The sequence below is a fragment of the Plectrocnemia conspersa genome, unplaced genomic scaffold (assembly GCF_051122295.1).
Source record: "Plectrocnemia conspersa isolate PC_06_02 unplaced genomic scaffold, ASM5112229v1 ptg000010l, whole genome shotgun sequence".
Lineage (NCBI taxonomy): Eukaryota > Metazoa > Arthropoda > Insecta > Trichoptera > Polycentropodidae > Plectrocnemia > Plectrocnemia conspersa.
Genome location: NW_028277174.1, coordinates 24,821,970 through 24,849,460, shown reverse-complemented (window position 1 = coordinate 24,849,460; position 27,491 = coordinate 24,821,970). Strand labels below are relative to the sequence as shown.

The window sequence follows — 27,491 nt, the reverse complement described above, 5'->3', positions numbered from 1 at the left end:
ACGTACCGCAAGTAATTCTAACTTTGCATAACGAGTCATAAAAGAGTAAAGATATATATTAAATTTCAATTCGCACAACGTGAGATTGTATCTCTAGTTTTGTTGCCACACGATAATTTTTGCGGATTGTTTTTTATACACACATGGTATCAAGCCTCACAAGTTGGCCATCGCCATTGTGATCTCGCTAAACAATTCGCAATCGATTACAGAATCTGAACCGCAGATTACAATCGGTCTTTTTTGTGTTTGCTCACTAGAAGAAATTTGCATAATTCGCATAATAGCACACTCACAATGAGACGTACGAAATTCTCGCTTCTCACGATTTATACGCTGTTTGCCTTCAATCCGAGGAAGAGTCGATTCCATTAGGGCCGATTGCGCATTGAGAAACGTCGAACAATGGCGATAGTTGCAGTTTTAATTAAAGTCTATAATCTTTGGATGCAAGACAATGAACTGGCGTTTTAGCGAGCTTATACGGGGTGATAGGAAAGGTCAGCGATGGCTAGAAAACAATGATCTATTCGATTCATTTCTGTGAGTTAGTGGGCGCAAGTAAAGGTGCGCCCACACACTTAAAATTTTAAGATGCTACATATCTCGCTTGTTAACCCTTTGAGGAGTATCTTTTTAAGTATCCCAGATAGTTATATATTTACAACTACAATTGAAGAAATAATAAATAAAAAACATTATATATATAACATATGTTTTTTATTATTTTTATTTATTAATAATTTTATAAAAAATATTAAAAGCCTCTGTATTGATATTTTTTTTTTATAGATAATATATAGACTTTAATGAATCATGTTTTATGATCACGTCTATTGGTTAGGTTTCAATCGCGTTATGGCGATTTCGTTTTCTGGGGGTTCTCATGTCACGTTTGTTTAACTGTATATTGTAATGATAGATGTTTTTTTATGTATCAAGTTTATTTTCATAAAATTACTAAAAAGTCCATGAACATAGGCAGTTAGGCTCACTGCTTACGTTTGAAGATGAAAATACCTATTTGGTTATATTAGTGGCGCTGCATTTAAAATGCTGCATAATCATATATAATACAAAAATCACTTAGTCCGTTTTTTGCTTACTGGTTAATTCATAAAAATGGCATTATTATTGCTGAATCCGGAGAAAGCAATCGTCATCTTCCGTTGCGTGTTTTGAATTGCCGGTATTTAATTTTTATATTAATAATTTATTCTGTATATTATATAAACATAACATAAATATAAAAACATTGTGATTTAATTGATGATCAAAGAGCGAATGTAATTTTATTGGATGTACAAGGACTGTATCAGTCCAACATTAGTAAACAAATTAATTATTATGGTACATACCTAGAAATACAGACCAGTAACTGGTATAAAATGTAATTGATAAATGTTGTAGAAAACAGACATTTCAAATTCATTATAGGCTGCTGAAATGTCTGTAAAAGTAAGCATCTATTTCACTACGAACCGTGAGCAGCAAAGCAAAAGTATCGGAAAGTCAGAGTAGTGTTTCCACTTGAGCTTAAAATCTCGAGTTTCTCGAGAAAAATACTAAAGCAAAAATTCAAATTGAGCAACATTTTATTCATAGTGTGCACTAAAACGAATGATTTGTGCATTAAAATAAATAAGCTGTGCATTAGCGTTCCGTTGGTGTAGCAAACGACCGAAGTTAAGCAGGTGTTAACCGCTTGGTGACATACCGAGTGTTGTTGGCTATAATGCGACAAGTTATTAATTAACTAAAACAAGTTTTTTTAACTGTTGATCAGAACAGTGAACACTCCATGAATAACTTTTTGTTACGAATATATTTAAAAAAATAATTATATTTACCTTACATAAATGGTTTAATAACTTCGCATTATGGTCAATAACACCCAGTGTGTCATCAAGCGGTCACCCATAATGCCCAATGACCATGCCTAATGTCGCTTAACTTCGGTCGTTGGCTACACCAATGGAACGCTAATGCACAGCTTATTTATTTTAATGCGCGAATCATTCGTTTTAGTGCACACTACAAATAAAATGTTGTTCAATCTAATATTTTTTTTTGAACATAGATATATTTATTAAATGTTCATTTTTCATTATTGTAATGCACAAACAATTCGTTTTTTGGAACTAAGTATTTATTTAAATGCACATATCTCTTAAAATAATTCCCTGTTAAATCGCACCCGTTTTTTAAAACTTCTGTAATAATAATATAGTAATAGTGGCTTTTAATGTTTAATAACACAATGTGTTATTTACAAATAGCCTATTTAATTATTTCTTGATCTTTATTGCAAAATATAAACATGACTCGCTTGCCGGATAAATATCGATGATCTACGAGAGTTGAGCTAGGTAAAGCTAATAACGTCCTACAAATCATTTCTATTTATGGAACGGCAACATTCCATATTCCTTTTACTAAAGTAAATGTATTGGTCCAGTTCTGCTTCAAAGCACTTAAAACCCACCTTCAGATAAATGCTAGTATGTGCAGAATTATATCAAAAACGTACATATATGTATATGTATTCACAAGAGTCATTAGTAAAACAGTTAATACATAATAAAATTTGGAAAGTGTTCTTTCTAGTTTATGTTTGCTATAGTCGGTTGACATTTTTTTCAACTACTTTACAAACAGGTAATTTATGCTAAAACCAAAAAAGTAGGTTTCGCCGCCACGTACAAAATCTAGCAGACTGATTCTTTTCCGTGTGTGCGTTTTCTGTTCGTGTACAAACACGACCATGAATATGTTTATCTACACACGCGTATTTGTATTATATATAGAGATCGGTGTCGTCTACATTGACCTGTGAATAACGCGAAATCTATTGAGCACCCTTCTTATGGAGTGACTCCAGACGATCGGAATTTCATTCAGTAGTAAAAAAGGTTATTTATAATACAGAAGATTTGTTTGAAAAGCTCAATTCAATTTACACTACGTGACTGTTAACAATTAAGATAGGGGCCGGATTTAAAGGGAGTAAAGCAGTTTTAGAGCAGCTGGAATGTTGTGTAAGAAAACATCGACTAGTTTGAAGTTTGAAGTATCTGATTGAGTGAATGCAGTGGTGCTATGATTGCTTCTGAATTAAGTGTCGATGTGCATTTAATGATACACAGACTACTAATGATTGAGTGTCTTGATGAAAGATTTAGGAAATGTTATTCATCATACTTAATTACTCATTCGGGTCAAACAGGTAAATTCTCAGTATAATGTACAAAATTCCGATTCGGATGTTTGAATAATACATCAACATGAGATTTTATCTGAATATGTATTTTTTATGAAAGAGGATAAGAAACGCATAAAGTTTTGACGTGTCCTTACTTTATTTTTTTTGATCAACAGAATTCACGAGATATAAAGTTTTCCCGTGAGACGTAATTTTGAAAAAAGGTTGAGGAACTTTATATCTTTCCTGCATTCATATAGTGTTATGACTATGCTCTTTAAATATGGTTTGAAAATATATATAATATTTTCACTGCGTGTTTTATGGATTTAAAAATGAAAAGCATTTTCTAAAATTATACGTAATAATATTTATTATAATAGTTTTTATTCAAGCTTATTATTAATTTGCACTATGTATTATTTTCTCCAAAAAATGCGTATCATTAATTCGTGTAATGATAACTCAGTGCTGCGTTAGCGAATCAGAAAGATTAGATATAAGCAGTGAAAGATTATGCAAAATGTAACTCCATAATATGAGTTTATTACATGTTTTTAATTCAATAATTGCGATAATTATCGAGGCCGTTTTCTACATCGAATCGTATTTGGAAATGTAAATGGACTGTTACCTTTTATGGATTTCTATCAACGATTTTTAACCTAATCGGTAAGCAATTAATATATCAATAGACTGAATAAAAATATTTTAACCGTCTATGGTTAGATAGTCTTTACTACGTTATCGGATTCTGTAAATAAACTTTTCATTAAAAAGGGATCTCATACGCCTGTCTATTTGATGTTCCTAAAGTAAACTCTATGTCAATCACCAGAAAGTATAGCACTTATGCTCGATATAAACTGAGATTGTTAATTACGATACCGACGCTATTTATTTGATAGTATCTATTGCTGTTGCTGACATATATCTCTTATGTCGATTGACATTTTATAGATAATAATGTATGTGCATATCTATGTACAAAATATTTTAAAACAAATATGAGTATATTATGGTTCGCCCGAATTTTCTACGTGTATATAGTTTTATTTAATAATTGACCGTAGCTATAGATTTTTTGGATGCTCCGCTTGTAAGCACGAGAGAAGCATTCATTTATTAAGTGAATGTCAAAAATAATAGTATACATACGTGTTGTTTTTGTAGCTTTATCTGCGTTACGTAGTATCAAATATCAAGTTGAACTGTTGGATTTCGGACTCGCGTAAAGTAGAAGACGGCTACATCCTTGGTCTTCTTCGGAACGTCTTGATAATACTCGATGAAAAGTCAAGTTCTTACTTGTGAAAATATCTAGTGGAAGTGTAGTGATTGAGCCATATTCGCGCTTATATAGAGCTGCTTCACTTTTCCCTACTCTTGAAATTCTAGTCAATGCAATGCTTCAGGGCGGAATCAGACTATGTTATTGTCTGTAACTTTTTCTACCGACTTGCGCTTGTATTTTGGCAAAGTGCATTCTTTCGTGATTATAATAAGCCAAGTCTTTGTCCTACTTTATAAATATTTACATATGCATACAAACAAAAACATAAGTGTACCATAATCGAGTGATTGTTGGTTTTATCTTAGCAAAAATGCTGCTTAGTATATTAAAAATAATAATAATAGAAATAGCAATAGTATTAAAGTGTTATTTAAAATACGGTAACCGATGTGTGCAAATCAAAATAGCAAAAATGTTCGCGCCTCTTAATGAGTGACCCATTATTGTGCAATTGTTCGTTTTATAGAATAATCAAAGTAAATTAAAAATAATAATATTAAAGTATTATTGAAATACGGCAACCGATATGCGCAAAACAAAACGGCAAAAAATATTTCATGATAGTTGCGCCTCTTTGTTCCTTTTATCTTTGCGGAAATACTGGTTTTTTAATGAGGCGATTAAAGTTCTTACATCTCTAGATGATAATAATATGAAAGTGATCGAAGAAGAAAGACAATCGATTTCCGCAAACGTAAAACGGCAATGATGTTTCAAGTTAGTAGCGCCTCTTAATGAGTACTGTTATCGATCGATTGTTCATTTTTATTATTTTAAGTATTAAAGACAAACATAGATTTGTACGGCCACTGGACTTGTTCCTAAATTAGCAAGACGTCATGCTCACTGCACCAAAAAAAAATATATAAGAAAAGTTCCTAAAAATACATTGCCAATTTTGATTTTTATCAAAAAATATTTATTTATTATTTTTATGTATAATATACTTATACAAGCGTTTCTTCAGCTCATTTAAGCGATTCAGCTTTTATCTTCCCTATGAACAGGAAAAAGTCACATGGCGTATACCGTGGCTGCGGTATCGATTTTGATAAAAAAAATCACGAATTAGTACTGGTGCAAATTATGAAGAAATTGTCTTTGGATTGCTCCTTATTAATTTATTTTAGTAGACTATATCGTTATAATAGAAAATAACTAAGTTAAACCACGACATTCGATCGAACTTGACGTGCTTTTATCGATTTCATAGCCATACATCTGTTATTATGCACTGAAGCAATTCTGGGACGAATGTGACTTCATTGAATAATTTCTCAGAAATTAATTTATGATACACAGTTTAAGATCTAAGCTGTAAGAATAAGAATACGCCAACTTCTTCAGCAATCTCCCTAATAGTGATTCAGTGATTATAAAGCACTTTTGTACTATTCGTAAACCACTTCACTGGACTTTTTAACGCGAGTTCTTTGTTCCGTCGTTTTTAAAATAAAGAAATTGTGAGCGTGACAAAATGTGTCGTCAGACACAAACTACGCATCCAAACACTGACAGGTGGCATAAGAATGAGCTTATTCTAAAAATTGTCTTTATTTTTTAATCACATCTCGTATATGAAAACGACTAAAGTTAATAATTAAATGAAATATATTTTATTAACTTTTATCCCAATTTGTAATTTATTTACTGTCTTTCACTTTGTATAGGAGCAAATTTTTAACCCTTTCTCTGTTTTCGCGAGTGCGATTGATTTGCCAACTTATTAGAAACGAATCGGCCGAATATAATCCTTTTTGCGAATCGATCCGGAAGCCAAGTTTTTGCAATTCGTCATACGAAAATAGACGACAGCCATTTTAGAAGTTAAGGCTTTTAGGCGATCGTTTCCGGCGCTTTGAAAGTGTATTTTGGTATCTTTCTCTCGATTACGCGTTTATTTTTGTATTTGCATAGAATTTTACTAATGGTTAGAGACTAAAATAAACGCACGTAGTATATGTATAAAATGCGACGTGTATGTATGTACTTTAAAGCGAGTTTCATAAAATCTTTTACAAAAAAAGTATAAGATTTTTTGACCAAGGAAATTAATTTCAATTTTTAATTAATAATATCTGTCCCCTTCTGAGCTTTTTCGCTTAGTTGTATTAGGAACGCATGAATGCGATAGTTTATTTGGGTGTAATAATAACATCATGCGCCAACCGCTCGGTGCGGGATGTTTCGCAGCGCCGATTTGTATCGGGGCAACATGATCGCTGTCTATCCACAAGGTCAAACAGCTGCGAGTGGTCGGTCTAGTCTAGGTGCACCTTCAGATTGTGACGTCAAAGGAGTAGGCATACGCCGACCGCAGTCGCCGGCATCGTACAATGTATTAGGATCGCATGTGGCGCGAGAGGTATTCGCTCTCCCTTGTGAGTAAAAATCGAGCGACGCCGCGCCACACAATGCATGACGCAAAAAGTAACTGGATAGTATTAGGACAGCACGTGTTGGAAGATGTAAATTGTTGAATTGATATTATATATTTTAATTTGTGTTACAATTATCAATAAGTGAGTGATATTTCGTGCGCATTTTATTTTTATTAGTGTTATTTTTTGGAGTAAGTTGTTCCCAAACGTTTTATTATTTATTACATATATTTAGTTAATGTCACACACATTTTTTTGACGTAGAACTACGTCTTTGTTCTCAGTATGGATGAGTATGTATGAGAATAATAAATATGAATAGTCTTTTTATAATATGAATATTATTTTATGGTAAATGTTTATGTAAAAAAACCATACTAAAACCACTTTTAATATTTTATGTAAACAGTTTTAATATTATTAAGTGAAATTTTATACATAGTAAATCTTCAATCTGTTTTGTAGTAAATTGCACTAAATGGTTAGTATTAATTTATAAGTTCATATTACACAACATTGCAAGTAAACGATTACTGTTTTCTATTCATAATTAAATATCAAATAGTATATATTAGTTACAATTGTTATATAAGCCATTATTATTAACATTTTTTATTACAAAGTGAAAATAATTTTATTAAAATATAAAATTATATGCTGTTTAAATATTGCTGATTTTTTTATAAAAAAAATCTCTTTTTGTTGCATTTTAATGATTGATTATATTTATAAATTAAAATTTTATATTTTCAATACAAAAGTCGATTTACAATTCATTGATTTTTGTTTTAAAAAAATACTTCATTCGATTCAGAAATCACAGTTTTTTATAGGAAATAGATAGCAATATTTCAAGACACGTATAATCAATATGTACATCATCTCTCCTTTTTTATGTTTTGAATAATTTTATAATAAAAAATATTGATATCTATACCATAAAATTTATAACAAAAAATATATGTCTGTTTGTAACAAAAATTACTCCCAAACATTAGCGACGTGACACTTGCACATGTCACTCTAGCTGCCATTTTTAGTTCTACTGTGGTATCATTATTAATTGATAAATTTATGGGTGCCACATGAGGTAAGGACCACGGTGATATTTATAAATTTCAAGACAGGGACATCATTTTAGGGGGGGAAGGGGGAAAAAGTAATTTATTTTAATATTTCCATCGCATTAAAATTCATAGTATTTCATTAAATAACAAGCATTTGTCTGGCTAAATTCAACTTTATTCCTGTTTAGAATCCACATCAAAAGCAATAAAATAGTGCCGTCGCCATCGCAGTGGAAACGCTCGGTTATCTAGCGATCATAGCGTATAACGATATTACGACTTGTAATAAGTGAGAATCAAACGAACCATATCTAAACCGAATTTTGAGCATAATAAGGGCGCAAAAAACAATTATCAAAAATTCATGTCAAAAGCAATAAAATCGTGTCGTTGGAGTGGAAATGCTTGGCAATGCAAAGCATGTCACATTTTGTATGTTCAAAAAGCGATGCAATTGGCTCACTAACATCCTCATCTGCAATTTCCAAAAGATGTTTTTTGAAACAGGGACGTCATTTCAACATTTTCCATGGGGGTGGCAAAATTTGGCCAATCAGTGTTCGCTTTTTTAATATTTCCACTACATTGAGTTTCATAGTATTTAATTTTTCTGGCCAAATTCAAAAAGGTGCCATGCATCAATCAAATTAAAAGTTTTTATAACAATATTGCAAGAGGTGCGCTTATTAATATATTGCACATAGTACATACGATCATATATTTAAATGTGTTTATAATATTTAGTATGTTTGTGTATATCATTTTAATTATTTAATCATCAAGCAAGAATGTCAAAAAAATATTCATACAAATCTCACTGATAATATTTTATTCAATGAAAAAAATGTCGTACTTGTGTTGCGCATTGTTAAGCAACAATGAAAATTATATATTAAAACGTGGTACGTATTTATGAATAATAATTTTCATGACCATTGTCACATTGTGATATCGTATCAAAAATTTGATAATTATCCCAACATTTTGTCGCACTGACTTCCTGTCGATCCACGAAGGACTACCGCAGTATCAAATTCTTGTTAAAAATGCATTTCCAGCGTCCAGAGCCAAGTATAGATAAGATAACTGGGTCAATTCAAGATCGAAAATAGCATTTCGTTACATCTTGAATTTTCACTAGTGAGGTTGTCCAGGTCATACCCTGTCAGTTGCTACCTATCGGATCAACTATGAATGAAAAGCATGAAAGTTGTTTGCCGGAGTCATAGTTGCCCTGAGTACCAACGAGTCGCAATATTGTTAGAGAAAATGTTCAGCTTTCGTTTTCGAACCTACGTTACAATTTAGTATACGTGTCACAGTATTAAACTAGCCTAAAATTGAACTGCAAATATATGAATAGTTCACACGTATAAATATATTGAAATTCAACGGTCAGACAAACTATGTTAAATAAATATTGAACGCCTTTGCATAACAGAGACAGTAATTAAAAATCTGACATCATCGCCAATTTATGGCAACATTGATTATTTCCGATTGAACGGGCACGAATGAAGCGATGCATTAATATTAACCTCGTTGCTCATCATTTCATAATTAAAATTTAAAGTCAACATTTTTTATATCCTCTTTTCGGTTACAAACTACGCAATCGATTGTGTGCAAATACTATATTGTATTGTTGTATTGCGCACTAAAGATCAAGTTTTCGATAATTTAATGCTGGTAAAGTAAAATGTATTGCATAGAAAAAAAGTGAAGATATAAAAATTGTTCAAGAGAAAAATAATTACGGAAAATATGCGTTATCGGCGATTACGTTTAATATTTGAAGGCTGAGCGAAATATGTTGACTATTTTAAAAAATAATCAGATAACAAGGGCAACTATATGTACAATATATAATATAAGATACAATATATCTTAAAAATACTAATAAAAAAAATATAATAAAATATCATTTATCGAATTGTTTTGCCAAACTCGTTTGCTCGTTACCGAGCGTTCCCACTGCGACGGCCCCCATATTTTATTGCTTTTGACGTAAATTTTTGACTTCTGAGAAGTGATAATTGTTTTTGCGATCTCTTATTGACCAAAATTCGGTTTGAATATACTTTGACTAATGCTATTATATCAGAAGTTCGTAATATTATATTATATTCGTAAGAATAGTAATCATATTTTAAAAACAAGTGTAATATCAAACATTCATTAAAGATGAGTTGTCATAGTTTGGATTTTGAATTAAACCCAATGAAAGTTCTAAAACTATAATTAGATTTAGAATTTTCGCAACTGTCTAATTGAGTTTTGTAGACATTTAGGAACAGCATATAATTTTAGTAATGTATTTGGACCTCACTGGTGAAAATATAATTTTACGTTCAGCGTGAAAATGTACTGCGATATGAATTCACTGAAATGACATTTTTTTAAAAATATTTTCGGAATAGGTCCAAGACTGTTTTTATTTCATTTTATTAGAGGTATAACCTGAGAATTTCTGGTTTAGAATTAAAATTTATGGTTTAAAATGATTTTTTTGTAGAATTGCAATTGTACAAAATCGGATATTTCATTGCCTACTAGCATAAATAACACCCACGGGGTATGGCTGAGAGGCAAATAGTAGTGGATTCTAATTAGAATATAACGGTAAATCGTCGAGCTCGATGGGGAATCTTCTGATTTACATTTTTTGTAACAAAGGGGACACTGATCATCATTGTCGTTGTCTTCGCTTACTGTTTGATGCTTTGAATTAATTATTCTAATGCATCATTGTCATTGTTATATGCTAAATTATCATCTTTTATCAAAAATTCCGGATAACTAACGATTATAGCTTGCAAACCCCTTTCTTATTAAATTTACTGTCCTAATTAAATGGAATGGTGCCCTAGATAACCGAAGTAAATTATTATTGTAAATTAGTTTCCTTATTTGGTTTCTGTTCCTTTGGATTTGGTACATCTAACCGTCTGTCCTGACAAACTAGTGGTCCAATTAAGCGGAATCGATTGTATTTTTTTGCACAAATATCCTGAAAGATAGCAATCGCTTCATATCAGCGAGAAGTATCTCAATTCCGGAAGTGCACGTGCTCATCTTGATAACCATTGCCATTTACAATCCACACACATGGATGTATTATTCACGATCATCATAACATAACACTTTCCGGTTGAGATTCCGACCATCACCTATGAGCTTGCACTTGCACTTGTCGACTAGCAGCTGCACCGAGTGCCCGCCACATGCTCGGTGGTTCATTGTTCTCCCTAATTACAGGATGCTGCTAATAACACTCTTGTAATACAATAAACTCGACGGAAGCGCCCAGAGCTCATTACTCTGGGCGCCCAAAGCGTGCGGGTCCCCATTTGATTTGATTTCGAAGAAATCTGCTCTCGCGCCTTGCCGATAGCTTATCTTAACTGTTGAATTGTTTGTACGCACATATGTACGTAACAATCGTCATACGTGAAGTATTTGGAATGGAGGTAAGACTTGTTTCGAGTTATTGCTTCTATAGTTACAGTTTGACGCATAAAGAGGAACAATGTGTATATATATAATTTTTTATCTATATGTCAATGTTTGCTTTAAGCTCCGACTTTTATCGGCTTTAAATTCAATGAGATAACGATATTTTATTTGACTTTGTTATGTTGGTTTATTGAGTTGTGCTTATGTTGTGCCTATGTGATACTTTGTGACCCGGATTTGAACTCTCTTTTTAATCAGTGATCCGTTTGTATGACAATAATATTATAACATATACATTATATCAATTAGATATTACAGTCTGTTGAATTTTAACAGTCTGCGCTCTTAATTTCTGCCCTGTGATTGGTTGGTTGCTCTGAGGGGATGTAGTGTTATGTGGAAATACACAGGGTTATATTCAATATATCTGTTGTTCTCCAGGTTTGGTTGTAGATATTATTGTTATTATTATGTTACGTGCATTTTTTAATTTTATTTATTTATAAAATTAATACTGCTGTGTTTATTTTTAAAATTAGTTTTATTTATATGTGAATTCTGCGTATATTTGTTTTTGTGAACAAATTGCACGTGGAATTGTAGAGCATGGTGGTGTATTTTCGCATTTCTATTAACAAACCGATCACGTATTTACCAATTTTTGTGGTGGATATCTTTCTTATCATCATTATCAGTAATAATACCGAATGCTAACTTCAATAATGAAGTATTTACCAGTCCAGGAATTTTACATAAAAAATGTCAACAAATAGCAACAACAATCATCAATAATCGGTTTTTAAAAATATTTTAGTAAATGGCAATTTATTTATTGAATAACCGTTAGTAAAATTTATGTTATTTACTTTGACGAATGGGTGGTCACCATTTCGCCGCTCCTCATATCTGGCACCTAGGCTTTAAAACAATATGACACAAAGCGCCTGGAATTTTGGCTCTCATCTCTTGACGAATATTCGCCTTAAGTTATTGTAGCAGCTTTATTCAAGTTAACACGACTTTTGAGATAAAATCAAGAGGTGTCAAATCTAAGGTGCGAGGGGACAATGGGATGTCACCTCTACGCGATATCAGTATCTTATGAAACATTTCCCCCACCACCGGTATAGTTACATTATATGTATATTGCATCTATTGGATCTTATATGATTTAGTTTCAAGTCCAAATTTAAAAATTCGACGCGAGGTCTTGGTATCGCTATCTCTCTTCTCGTACAGATTTGTCAACTTGCACTACATTTTTTCGCTTCTCCTGCTCCGTGATAGCCCGGATTTCATCTTATTTAGCGTTGAACCGATCTCTTCGAACTTCCTAAGCCACGATTTAATTAAATTAATACTGTGTAATCGGTAGAGAGCGCGAAACGCGTCTATGCTCATAAGCTATTTAAAACGTGCAATGAATTATGGCCAATCCTGTATATACATATGTACATAGTAACATGATGATGAAATTCTTATTATACGTTCGCGCCGCTGAACAAAGTGTGTTGCCAGTACTAGAGTACCCAAATAAATTGCTTCCCATGATACTCCCCCCTTAGCAATTTAAATTAAAAGATAAGCTGTAAGCACCAATAGTACAACAAAAATTGCCACAAAGATAAGATTACTCGATTTATAGATAAAGAACATAGAAATTTTCATTGTTGAGATTTTTATTCAAAAAATTATTTATTAAACTGTAACTTTTTGCATTTTTAATATAGAACTTAAAACTTAAATTTAAATAAAATAAATGTGTCATACATATAATAGTTTATCATAGTCATTTTAATATATTGTAATAAAAAAATAATATATATATATATATATATATATATATATATATATATATATATATATATATATATATATATATATATATATATATATATATATATATATATATATATATATATATATATATATATATATATATATATATATATATATATATATATATATATATATATATATATATATATATATATATATATATATATATATATATATATATATATATATATATATATTTATATATATATTAACGTTATATGTATTAAATTTAATATAATTAGTTTTGTTATTTTATTTTTATTTTATATCTTATTTATAAAAAAAAGACATTGATATATTGAAACGACTAAATATATATAGATAAAAAACATGTTCTAAACAGTTGGCACAGTAGTGGCTTGCTTGATGATGGTTGCCTGTTTTTATCAGGCAGGGCACTATAAAACGTTGCAAATCTAGACCGATGCCTATTTTAAACATTTTTAAACTCTTTAAAATTTCAAAATATGTGCTAACCCTCGCGTTAAGGAATTGCGAGATATGACCGTATGTGGTGTCCCTATTGCTTTGCGGAGTTAAAATTCGACAGCGTTTTCAGTGTCCCGTGTAACGATTTTTGCGATATTTCGGTCTTATTTTAGTATCCGTGGTATTCATCATATCACTGTTAAAGCCGGAAAAGAAGAAACAAATAGACTTCGAATGTCGTGATTTTAAAACAGAAAAATATATGAATTATTTTGCTATCGAAGAAGATGACAAAGCATTCTATTTATTTTGCGATGAACCTATGTCCGTACAAAAATAATATAATGTATCTCATTTACAACTCGCAAAAAAATTGGAAAATAAATGAGGCTATAATTAAAGTCAGTTAACGTGTAGCTCATTCATAAATTATTAAAGAAAGCCATTAATCGATGGTGAATTAATCAAGTCATGTTTGTTTGTTGCATTCTAATAAATGTAACAGAAAAAATATATTTATTTTAATTTATTTGTCTTACGACGAGAACAGTTTCTGGAAGAGTTGAGCACATTGTGAGTAACATCAATAGTCAATTAAATAGCGAAGCAAATGATTTCAAGTTTTTTTCGGCCTCTTGTTGAATCCAGGTTTTCCTAAGGCACCCTATGTTCAATATTTACAAGTGCATCTTGCGAAATAGCGAATATTTGTAATTAAAAGGTTAGGTAAAAATGGTAACAGTAAGCAACTATTTTTAGAGGCTTTTCCAAACAGTTAGTTATTAAGTAAGTTACTAGTTTGCACCATGTTTGAAGTGACTAAACAATTAACATTCATGAATAGTCTGCACGGAATGAAATATTTTTAATGACGTTGAAAAAACGTTAACAATGTACATTTTGAAGTGAAATCAACTAAAATATGTCACATTTGATGGTGTTAAAAATATTCGCAAAATAGGTTAAGGCTTAGTTGGAAAATATGAAGCTTGTAAAAATGCAAGGTGTTCAAAGCTTCTAATTATTCATTGCATTATACACCAGAAGGTACTTTGTGGGAAACATCTCAATCGATCATGTGTTATTGAACCATTTGTGTCAGCGATTCAGCGGTGAACTTTATTGGTTCTCGTGAATTTATCTGTCGTCAGATTCGTGACTCTTTTTTTTATCAGAAAAGAAAGCCAATTATCTTGATTTACTCTACTATACAGCAGTTTGATGGGCCATTCCTAATAAAGTTTTATTGCGATTTTTGCACTTCAAGAAGCAATAAAAAAAAAATGTAAACGAAAATTATCGAATTTTAAATGACTTTGGAAGCCTTTGCTGCAGATATCATGGAATTTCTTAACATATTGCACTAATAACTAACATAAAAAACAGTGCTCTAATATAAAACTTACATTATGTTTAAAAATTTGAATGAAATTACTTTTTTTAGGCTCACTTATTAATTTGGCATCTTGGCCCGCAAAGCGAATTATTATATTTGGTGGAATACCGTTTTGTTCCGGTTTATTCCTAGTTGTACATAAATAAAATTATTGAAATGTTGATCTGAAAGTAATCATTTTTTTATTTATTGCTGAAATGATTAATTTAGCCTGTTTTTATCAATTCCACGCATTTCTTCTATATTTAAATTGACGATTATCTCTAATGCACCATGCCGATCATCGACATCTTGTGCAATCTGTTTTCAATCGTTCTTCTCGATTAATTGCCACTCCACTTTTGTTCTTAGTTGCTTTCGATTCGATTGCCTAATTCTAGATAATCTTTATTTATGCAACATCATAGCAAATCGCCGAAAAATTGCCATGACGATCGGGAAGTATCAATTTGGGTGAAATCGAAACGGTAGTTTCTGGGCGCGCGAAGAATACTAAATTGCGTCAACATGGTTAATTGTTAAGAATGCTCAGTTAAACTGATACATGATGTAAGTTATATTTATATGTATTTCGTGTCATTGCGTCTGGTTGATTAACCAGGAAGACGGATTAGAGTTGGAGCTATGTGTTACAGAAGAGCAGAAAAATGTTCGACCCGGTTTCGAATTTAGACTCCTAAACGCTTTCTGGTGGTTCGAGAATGCATACTTTGAAGTACAACATTGTACTGCTATTTTGTGCGATTAGATCGACGCAACGTAGCATGCAAATGTTGTGGGTTCCTGTGTGTACACGCATTCCTGGGTTCGCGAATGGCGACCGTGTAAAGTCATTCCGTCATTGGATGACTATGTTGACACGTCGGCTTTTCTCTTGTACCGTTATCGATATATTGTATGGGCGTCGATAGTGTAATGGATGTAATTAAGTGCACTTGTCGATGTATTATGATTATTAATGCGAATTGCGAACCCAATAGGAGATCTATGCATACATTATTGAGTTGAATTTCCATTGAAAATGTGATATATTTCCCCGCAATTGATAAGCTCATTTTAATTATATCAGATTTCTCACAATTAAATGTGTATCAAAATGTATTTTGACACATACTCCCAAAGAGGCAACCATAACATTAACCTGAAAAAAAATCAACATGATTTTTCAAACGAGTACGATATCATCATATTTGAGAACCTTATATGATGCCCTTCTTAGAAGGTCAGTCAGCAATCTATGTTACTTTGTCTTCCTGAAGACGACGATACCAGCGCGTCTTGCTGACCACAGTCCAACATGGTGCGTCGCTGAGGGTCTGTGCCCCAATTCCACGCCATTAACTTTGTTCCCAGTGAACTCAATCATCGGTGTTAACTCATGCTTAATATTTTTTATTTACTTATATAATAATGTTATTCTTCACTTATTTCAATTAAATTAGGTATTCTATATTAAAATATATTTATATTAAACTAGCTGTCATTTTCTCACTATCGTCAAGTACCGCAGCTTGCGAGTGTGTGAATACCAGACTGTATAAAATTCTATATTAAATTGCCAGTATATCTGATATATGTTTATTCTCTATACAATTCTACGCACTTTGACCAAATTTAATAAAATCTTATATATAATTGTTTTAACGCGCTCGCTTCAAAATTTAAACGCTCTTCGTTAAATTTGTTACTCTGTAAATCGTATCGCTCTATATAAACAAATGAAATATATTTAATTCAAATTAATAAAAATAAAAATTGAGTATGTTCGATTGATTTCGAAGCTCTGCAATATTGAATTCTTTTGTTTTAAATTAAAGGCTCAGACTGTCGACCAATGGAAAATCAGCATTTAAATATAAAACACGTTGCCTGGTAGCAACGTAACAGTAGTTTATACAATTTTCATTAATTATTTATGTGCGTTGTTCGATTTAACTGAATATAAATATTCTGATTGTAAATTAACTAGGTACGTTTTACCTATGAAAATTTAATATATATCCATAATTCGTGTAAGGATTATAAGTATACATTGATTAAACTATATAAACAGTGTTCGTAATGAAATCTTTAAATTTTGTGTTCCGTCTATGGCTTCCGAGATCAAAATGTGAGTATTTGATTTACAATACATCAACATTATCATTGCTTCTTAAAAATAATAGCTTTATATCATACAATAGTTAATGCAAGTGTATCTGAAATATGTAAAAACGCAGATTGTGTAGCCAGTAAGCATTAAAAGAATTGTTGATATAAAGCATATTCATCTTGTTTTACAAAAACGCTCTTTGGGACTTATAGTCACTACTAAACTGTAATTTAGTCATCCCAGTGTCTATTATAAATATATACTTTCTAAATTTTGTTTAGTTGCACTTAAGACCGTGAGTAAAATATTGTCTTATCGTAGTTTTAAGTTAAATTTTGAACTCACCGGTACTCTTAATGGTCTTCAGTAAACTAAGGCTAACATATTGAAGAAAAAAGAAATATTGTAGTATTTCATAGCATACGTTTTATTGGTTACATTCCTTAATTATTTAACGTTTACACTGACGTTGAGTAAGATTGTTTTCATAATTATATTTCACAATTTATATCACCGTATAAATTTTCGCGAATATTTAATACATTTACAGGACGGAATAGCGTAATCCGTAACGTATCAGACTAGTAATTCTGAGGTTGCGGGTTCAAACCCCGGCAGTGGTAATCTAATTTTTATGTATAAAAAATGCGCTATTATTAAAAGACTATGCTATTTTAGGACTATATATTAGCGCCAAAATCTTTAATATTAATTCAGGATTGGTGAATATATTAATTAATTCTTGTCTGTCGGTCGGTTGAAATGTTGTGTAAGTTTTGTTTACTTCGTTATTATAAACTTTAGCGCAGCCCATTTGTTTGTCTTTGAGCAGCACTTTTTTTATAAAACTTTTCTGTTTGGAATTACGGCATTAAAATAAGTAGCGGTTTTCAAAATATTCGATTTTTATGTTTTATTTTTCTTTAAAATTATTGTGTTTTGTGTAATTGAAAGTTTTTTTGTGTATGTTTATATTATTGACATCATCAAAATGTACTTTTTATGAGGAACTGCTCTCTGATCTATGTATTTTTACTATTTTTTCGATTATCGCGTGTAAAATATTATTACAGAATTATTATTCAAAAATGAGTAACATGAGCGAAACACATTTAAACGCAACACTAACCATGACCTGAAATATGAATTTGCTTAACTGGATCATTTTTTAATAACCTTATGAAAATAAAACACTAAACTTTATTGCTCTAATATATATAGCGAGAAAATTGTAATCCCTGGACTGAAAAATAATCTAATTAAACGATAGGTCATGTGATTAATTGACTCCATTTCTAACACAATTATTGTATTTTCCTCGAGTTTACTATCTGATCTTTCCTTAATTAACATCTGTTATAAATTTATTCCTCCATAAACAGTTCCTCTTTCATCCATTTTCAACCAATCTCGATCGGTACTTCCGTCCATCTCGTTGACGCATATTAATCAACTTGATATGATCTGCGCTATTTACGTTATAATAATTCAGTAAACAGATATGATAACACGACCTTCCTTTTAGATTAAAATAAACTACACTAATTAAGGATACAATATCGCATTTGACCTTTGAAATTGAAAATAAAATCGCGTGACCGATAAAAGACCCTGTCAGGGCCCAGTGCCCTTCCGACTTTCCCAACTTTCCTTTTTATCCACAGCCGGGGTAGCTAACCATTGTTTCGCGAGCTCACGTGTGTATATGTCTACCATCGACAATAAGGCTTTGTGCAAACAATAAAACGTTTATTTTAACACGGCCATTGTTACGAACGCGTGCATGTGTGTCTGGGTTATTAAAATTAGACCTTCATAATAGTCGATTGTTTTGTTTAGAACTCCTCAATGTGGGTGATCGATTTAATTTTTAATTTAATCAAAGATGTATGTATACATTATTTAAAAAAATATTTTAGAATGAATCAAGCGTGTGTGGACTCAATGGCTTTTTGTTTAGTTATCGGTGAATAATTGATGGAAACTTGCGCTATTGGTGATAAACTGATTGAAGGTGTTGATTGTTTGTTAATTTTTGTTATCGCTTGACATGTGGTTATCGTACGATAATATCGATAACAATAGTAAATAAAGGATATCTTATATATGTGTAGAAAATGTATATACATTAAATAATTGCGTTAAAAATGATGGTAACTATAAGATGCTTTTTATAAATGATCCTGATCAGATATTGTATTAATTACTAGCTGTCGGTATCTCACTATCGTGAGGTACCGACGCTAGCGAGTGTGCGAATGCCGGACCCTAAACTTTTTGGGTTTTAAATATTATTTTTGCTTCGTTCAGATTTTTTTGAACCTATTTTTAAATTTAATGGTTTAAATTAGACATTTTATTAATTATTGTAAAAAACAAAGACATGACTCAAATTATATAAAATCGTTTATTATTCAATAAAATATTTTTAGAAATTTGCAACTCAATAATTTCAATGAAAATTTATTTAATGTAAGACTAGCTGTTATTTTTAATAAAATTATAAATAAATTCAAGCTAACTAGACTTTTTATATTTAATAAATACTCTTTAACGTTTAAAAAAATAAAAATTATGTAAAAATATGTAAATTTAGTATTTCTTAATAATTTAAAAAATATGCTTATTGATTAGATACTGATAAAAACAATTTAATTTGAATCTATCAAATAATTTAGATATAATATATGTATGTATATACTATATGATCTTCATATTAGAATGTATTTATTTTTCTCAGTTATTAATTAAATTTATCAATCAAAATAAGCACTATTAGATAAAAATATATCAGTTAATAAATTATTAGTTTATTCAATATATTTATACTTAAGTTTCAAAGTTTTAAATTTGCTAAAATAGCTTAAATGTGGATGACGCATTATAACAAAGCCTAGTGCGTTTCATTTCTCAATCGTATGATGTCATGCATTGTCCTGCAAGAGAATTGATCCTTTTCGATTTATCGGTGTGAAAATCAGATGTCAAAGTTTTTGGTGAATCAAATCACCAAATAATCATAATAATATGTTTTGTTTTAACTTTAACGACATATTTCGGGCTTCATTTTTGTTTAACCATTATGCAGACTGCTTCATGTTATCGCTAGGAATCATATTTTAATCTTAATCATACCTTACAATACAATAGAGAAATGGATCGTTTCTGTTGCGTAAAAGAAGCGCAGAACAATCGTTGTTGTGGCGATTTATATTGATTTTCATTCGATTCGTGCGGCACCCATTTGCTATTTTTTTTTTATTGAAGTGGTCCAGATATATTAGACTACTAACGCTCTTGAATTATTTTGCATGGTTCTAATTCAAGTACTGTCTTAATTTGGTCGTGAATTAAAAGGCTCTAATCTTAAGTTTGATTTTTTGTATTCAGTCAGAACGTCAGTGTTTGAGAAAGCTCCTTTTGCATAAGGCATCAAACTTCTCAACAAACTTAACAAACAAGGATGTTTTTGGCAATAGCTATGAGGAGCTGAAAAAATATATGGGGTAGTGCTCATATATTTTAGGTGTGCACAAACCCGGGCCCTGTTAAAACAATGGGCCTGCGTGATAAGTGATAATTATTTTTGCGCTCTCCTATTGACCAAAATTCAGTTTGAATATACTTTGATCAGCTCTCTTATATTATAAGTTTATAGAAATATCGGTAAGGATAGCTATCATATTTTTAAAACATAGTGTAATATCGAAATGCAGACAAACTATGGAGCAATATGTGAGACGCGATTCTGTCTGTACTTATTCTTTCACTTATTTTCCCCTGAGAGTTTTTATTTTCGACTTGATTTAATAAAAGTGTCCATATGTGAGATGCGTTGTCTGTCTGTGCTTACTCTTCCGCTTATTTCCCCCTGAGAGCTGGCTTAGTCTGTATTTTTGACAAGATCTAATGAAAGTTCTAAAACTATAATTAGTTTTAGAACTTTCATTAGGTTAGGTTTGGGTTTGAACAGAAAATGGACGTTTCGCAACTGTCAGATTGAGTTTCATAGACATTTTAGAGCAGCATATTAGCGCCTATCAGTTAAATTAAATTTTGAGCTATTAAAAATATATATCTTCTAGTGAAAATGTATTTGGACTTTACTAGTAAAAATATAACTTTACCAAAAAATACACATTTACTGTAACATTTATAAATCGGACGTAAATAAATAATGATACGAATGTAAATATGTATATACGAAAAGTTGAAATCATATAATTTTACTAGCATCTGACAGACAATTTATTTTCACTGTTAAAATATAATCATCTACTGGTGAATATGTATTCCGATATGATTTTACTGAAATGACATATTTAAAAAAATATTTTCGGGAAAGATTCGAGACTTTTTTATAGATTTTCTTTTAGAAATAACCACATGAAACTGAATTTATTATTTATTTATTTTTCTGCATTAAATCCAGTTGTCAAATTACCGATAATACAATTTATAAAAACATTAAATTTATATAATTCAGCTGCTGATGTTGTTGATTTTTTAGTATTTCTTTGCTTCTTCTTTTAATTTTTAGATCGAATACTGCTACTAATTCACGTTCGTTGAATATTTTCTCTCATTTCTAATATTTTTTAAACGTTCAAAAAGCAATAAAGTCCACAATAATTTGCAAACAAATTTTAACACTAATGAAGCCGCGGAAAAAACTACAATCTGTCCCTTTGAATAATAATGTTTATTGTAAATGTATTACCTAGAAAGTGGGTGCTTTTGAAGGCAATGTACCGCTCCTTTTATTTTTGTATGTACCTATAAAAAGGGCTGAAGGAACTTTTACCTGAAATACGTACATCTTAAACAACTGTAGTTTAGTTCAGATTCATTATTTGAGGTCAATTTTCTTTTTATAAATATATTCTTGCAATGGTTTTTAAATTAATATTCATTGATTGTTGCAAAGCATTGAGTTTAGAGTCTAAACTCTAAACTTTAGACCTATCGAGTTGCATTGATAGTTTATTTATCGAATTATAATTAAACCTGAAACTTATCTTATATATATTAGGTATCTAAACACATGATTTTTACCTTCATTGTTCATTGGTTCGTGTACTATATATAATACATACATAATGAAATTTTGTAATAATTTATTTATTCTTGTAACTTTTAACACGCAATGTACATAAAAGTAAAACGCATGTAAAAATATATGTTAGACATATTAATTAATAAAAAAATACCGCACAAAAGATACAATGAAAATAGTTCACTGAAACGTCTGACGTTCCAAAACCGTGGAATTCCAAATAAACATACTCGAGAGAGCTGAAGAATGTCGCATGGAAATGCTCGAACTGAATAGGTACTAGAATTATGTCACAATAAATCTTATATAAAAAAAATGATCTTGTCATCTTCGTTACGCTATCTAAAACGACCGTTTTGTCGCTCTGCTAATATATTTTTAATTGCTATCATATTCTTAGCACAAAACCGTCACTTTCTATGACAGTTACCGCTCGACGCGACAGTTACCGAAAAGCGTCAGTCTCCTTTTGTACGCCCTGTGCGACGGTCCTCTCTAGCACACTTCGGTCTTTAAGTTTTATTTTAATAAGCGAATCTAGATCTTAATTCGTAGATTCACAGCGGTTAAATTGGCGTGAAAACTTTAGTGCAAATTCTACGCTCGGTACGTTTGCCTCCCTTATCAAAGGAAAAAAATCCGTGTGCGCCAGACTCATTGTCTTTCAATTCAAAGAGTTCTTCTAAGCAAGCAGAACTTGTGTTTGTGTGTATATGTGTTTTTTATCACTTTTTTCTCTTTCGGATTTTCGCGTTCGCATATGAAAAGCGAACCAAGTGTTTTAATCACGTGAGTCGCCTTTTGTATAATAGTTGTATAACGTATGTAATAAAAGAAACTGCATATATATGTAGGTGTGTTTACGATCTCGCCAAATCTTACGCATGTTTATATGTATTATTGAAGATTGATGGATTTTGAAAATCACATTTTTATGATTGATGCGTAGGATTTGTATTGAAACGTAAATTTCTACGTGTAGGAAGCGCGCGGTTTGTGATTGTGGTGCGTTAGGTATTCGAATGCGGAAATGTATTCATGTTTTATTATGCATAATATTCAGAAACAATATAATTTAGCTAGATTGTATGTAAATGTGTGTATAAAAAAAACGTAAACACTCACTACCGGTTTGTACTGTGCAGCTGTTATTAAACAAATTGAAAAAATAGAGGTCAATCAAATTTTTTAATCCAAAAATTAGAATTGTTTAAATTTTACTACTGGGCTACTTTTAAATGCACTATTTGATGAAATAAGGTATTGATTATATACAATAATAAAAAACAGTAATGGGTGGCGCATTTAAAAGTTGCATAAATGAGAAATTATTAAAAATAAATTATAAATTGTAATTTTTATGTAATTTAATGTGTCATATATTTGCGCATTTATAAGTAGCATAAGTAATATGGTTTAATTGTATGTTCTAATATTGGTCAAGTATTTTTTTATAGTTCCTTAATTTAGTCTTCGTAATGTAATTTTATTTCACCCAAAATAATATTTGATAAAAAGCTAATATCGTATAAAAATTATAAGGTTGTTATTAATAGCGCATTTATAAGTAGCTCAAATGAGACGTTTAATTATATATCTTCATATTAGTTATCGGTTACTTAGTATTTTTTTAATTGATGCTACGTAATATAATTTGCTGTCGCCTATTATATTACTAAAACAATTAAGGCATTAGTTACATTAAAAAAATAGTAGTGAGGCGTATGCCGTAATTTTATTCAAGCAATTTTTTTGTAGTTTTTAAATTATTGCTCCTCAATGTAATTTTTTCATAATAATATTTTTTGATACAAGTTTGTTCTTAATTTTATATCTAAAACATAGGTGCCGCATTTATAAGTAGCTCAAAAGATAGTTTAATTAATAATAAAATTAGTTACTTAAGATTTTTTTAAACCAATTTGTAAATGGTGGCGCTTTTAAAAGTAGGCCAGATAATACGGATTAATTGTGCAATATAATCAATTTCAAGTCAAGATTTTTATTAGTAGATTCTCAAATAATTCAACAACATCTACAAAAAAATGCTGTCTCTTACTGCACTACACTCTCTGAAAGTTGGCCAAGGTTGGCCAAGGACGGAGAATATAGTGGGTTACTTCGGTCGAGTTCGGTTCTGCCCGCTCTAAAATCTCTCGGAAGTTGTCCGAGGTTACCGAGAACGGGAGGTAAAGTGGGGGTGATTCAGTCGACTTGGCCAGCTTCGAGCGCTTCCGAACATTGTCGGCAAACGGACCGAAGTCGGAGCTGCTCTTTCGAGCGCGATCGATGAGATACTTCCCCTTTCGCTCTCTCGCGTGTTAAGTGACGAGAGTGAGAAAGATAATGATATGGTTTTTTGCAAACTGAGGTAGAACGAGTAACTCGCTTCAATTTCAGGATGCGCGTAGGCGTCCTATGGTCAACACTCATGACGAGCGCTGCATCGTGGTCACGTGGTCAAATTATATTACCACATGCTTATCAGGAACATCAACAGACTCTCACTGACATCTATTTATATTATACATATTTTTGATAGTATATTCTTCTAACAGATATCGTTATTATATTTTTTTCATATAAAATTAAATAATTAAAAAATAATTAGTGGTACTTGATTTTGTTAAAAAAACGTTTCGAATATCCTTATGTATTTTCCTAGATCGGTTTATATAAATGTCACACCATAACGAATTCTTATTAAGAATCTATGGCAACAAATTCTAGGATAGTCATAGATGTGGTGTTCGTATTCTGAAGTATCATTTTTATGCCTCATGGCATTTTGCAAAAGCCGACAAAGATTTTGCGTAAATTGAATATTTACGACCGAAAAGTTTTCACTGATATTGTATTGGTGAGTGCCCACACAAACTTTTATAATTATCAGTAGCGTAATTTTAATAATATGACAATTTAAAAATTGCGATTATTTGGCACATTTTTCGATCGCGCGCAAATATACCAGCTGTTCCAGCCGCCGTTCGGACGGCATATGAAATTTGTGGCAGTGTGGCCGCTACTTGGAAGTCGGCGACCTCGGCCGATTTAGTTGAAATTTGGTTCGGACAACTTCCAGAGAGTGTAAAGCATTAGAATATTACTTGAAAAAAAATTAAGGTCATGGTTTATTTTATTATACGTTATAATTTCAAGTCATTTCAAATACTATTCGATAAGAGTAGATCTTAGTAAATTATTGCTATGCAGTTTAATTTGCTGTCTTCCAAAAAAAAAAAAAAAAAATAGGTCTTATTTACATTAAGAAAAATAATAGTAGTAATGAGTGGCGCGTTTAAAAGTATATGTGACTGTTAATTGTACATCTCAATTTTAAAAGGGTTATTATTTGTCTAAAATTAGGATATACAATTAGGTGTTCATGTGGGCTACTTTTAAACGCGCCCCTCATTAATATAGTCATGACCTTAATTTTTTCTCATTATTTCTATAGAAGATAGCAAATCAAATTACGTAGCAGTAATTTAAAAACTACGAAAAAATTATCAAAATAGCTAATTTTAGTACATACTAGGTATTAACAGTATTATTTGAGCTATCAATAAATGCGCCTCCCATTACTACCTTACTTTTTAAGTATATAACTGAGTTTTGGTTTTTATCAATGAATATTCTAGGGTACTTAAAATTATATTGGATAATCTTAAATTGGCGAACTATAAAAATTTGCCTAAAATTATGGTATACTACTGATATTTTTCAAGTAACTAACACCTTAATTTTTAAGTGATATTTTGAAAGACATCAAATTACATTACGTATAATTAATAAAAAACTGTTGTCAATTCTGAAGCTTTCATTGTTTGTCTGAAGTATTTATTATATACGTTAATCCATTTTGGGTTAACGTCTCAATATTTCTCTGGTAGCGACCGTATTTTTTTAGAGCGAATTATTTCAGGAATTGATTTCGTATCGAATATAAGACACTACAAAATCGTATGTTTTTTTAAAGAGAGATCAAATATATTATTACAAATATTACGTAGTATATGTATGTACGAATTTAACATTCGACATTTAAGATTTCATAGACATTCTCCACAATTATTCAGATTGCCCATAATAAAAGTGGATAAAAAATTCCAGCAAAACGCCACTAATCACTTATACGTAAGGTAGTAGATATTTTTTGCAAGCAATAAATTGAATCAATGTAATTCGTTTTTATCCAAGACTACCTACCATAAAGCGATCGAATCACGTCATCTATTGCAATTGCGCAATTCAAGTAGTAATACTTGCATGTATTGCGAAAAAAAATCATTCAAGTGATCGACGTATGAATGTTTTTTCCGCATCGCACATCGTAAATTACGTAAATAATTATAGCGTTCATACTTGAGATGAGTTACGTAAATGTTTATGATTTCGTTTTAATATTTTTAACGATCGATATTGATTTATTTATCGAACGTTCCAAATCCGAGTTGCGCAACGAGCGTTAATCGGCTATGAATACCAAACTGGTATATGTGTGTGTGTGTGTGTGAATATAAAAGAAAGTGAATAAGACGTTAAAACGTTAAAATTTATACTTATCTATTTTTATATTCGCATTACGCGCGTTATGATGCATCCATTTCTCGCTCTCAAAAGTGTTTTTTCGAGGGAATAAAAAAGCGAGAAGTGAGAAAGGAAAAAACTTCTGCTCCGTCAGTTTCTCTTCTTTTTTGTTATTCTTTCTCGACTCGCTCCATTATACCGATGAGAACTTCTCGACTCTGCTGTTTCTTGCTGTGTTCGAATTGCAATTTCCGCGATATCATATTTTGTGGCGTATTTCATTACTCTCTTAACCAACATTGTGCGTGTCTTGTGAGTTAAAACTCGAGCTTAAGTGGAATATGTGTAACCACTGAAGGGAGATAATCAACAACATAACAAAATTATTCCAGTGTGAAACAAACAATATTTTAAACACGTTTTTTCATTATTTGTAATTTATATATAATATATATATTTTTTTAAATAATAATAAACATTGACTGTTTTTGGTCAACTAGCGCTTAGTATAATTGCCACAATAGTATACCATCTTTGTAATGTCTTTACAACCATTGCACAATTTTGGTGGTTGTGACAGATCTGTCGGATGTGCCCGCGTGTGTATGGCCAGCTATTAATCAATAATTATTACGTATGAATAAATATAACGTTTTCGGGATTCTAACCATGAAGGGTGTGACTTCGCAGCCAGTAAAACGCACGTGGAAACTAGTGAGAATTTTATTAGATTATATTACATATCGCGA

At 31.0% G+C, this 27,491-nt stretch overlaps 1 protein-coding gene across 2 annotated transcripts in view; it reads left to right on the top strand.

Annotated features, from left to right (window-relative positions):
* Nucleotides 1-27,491, top strand: part of LOC148231121 (protein FAM107B) — a 70,487-nt gene that overhangs the window by 7,134 nt on the left and 35,862 nt on the right. The window contains exon 1 of one of the 2 annotated variants that reach the window (XM_088195013.1): nucleotides 22,679-23,001. The exons of the other annotated variant lie outside the window; for it this stretch is intronic. The gene's annotated coding sequence lies outside the window, so the exon portion shown is untranslated. Of the gene's footprint in view, nucleotides 1-22,678; nucleotides 23,002-27,491 lie in introns of those variants that run through there. 2 annotated transcript variants of the gene reach the window in all.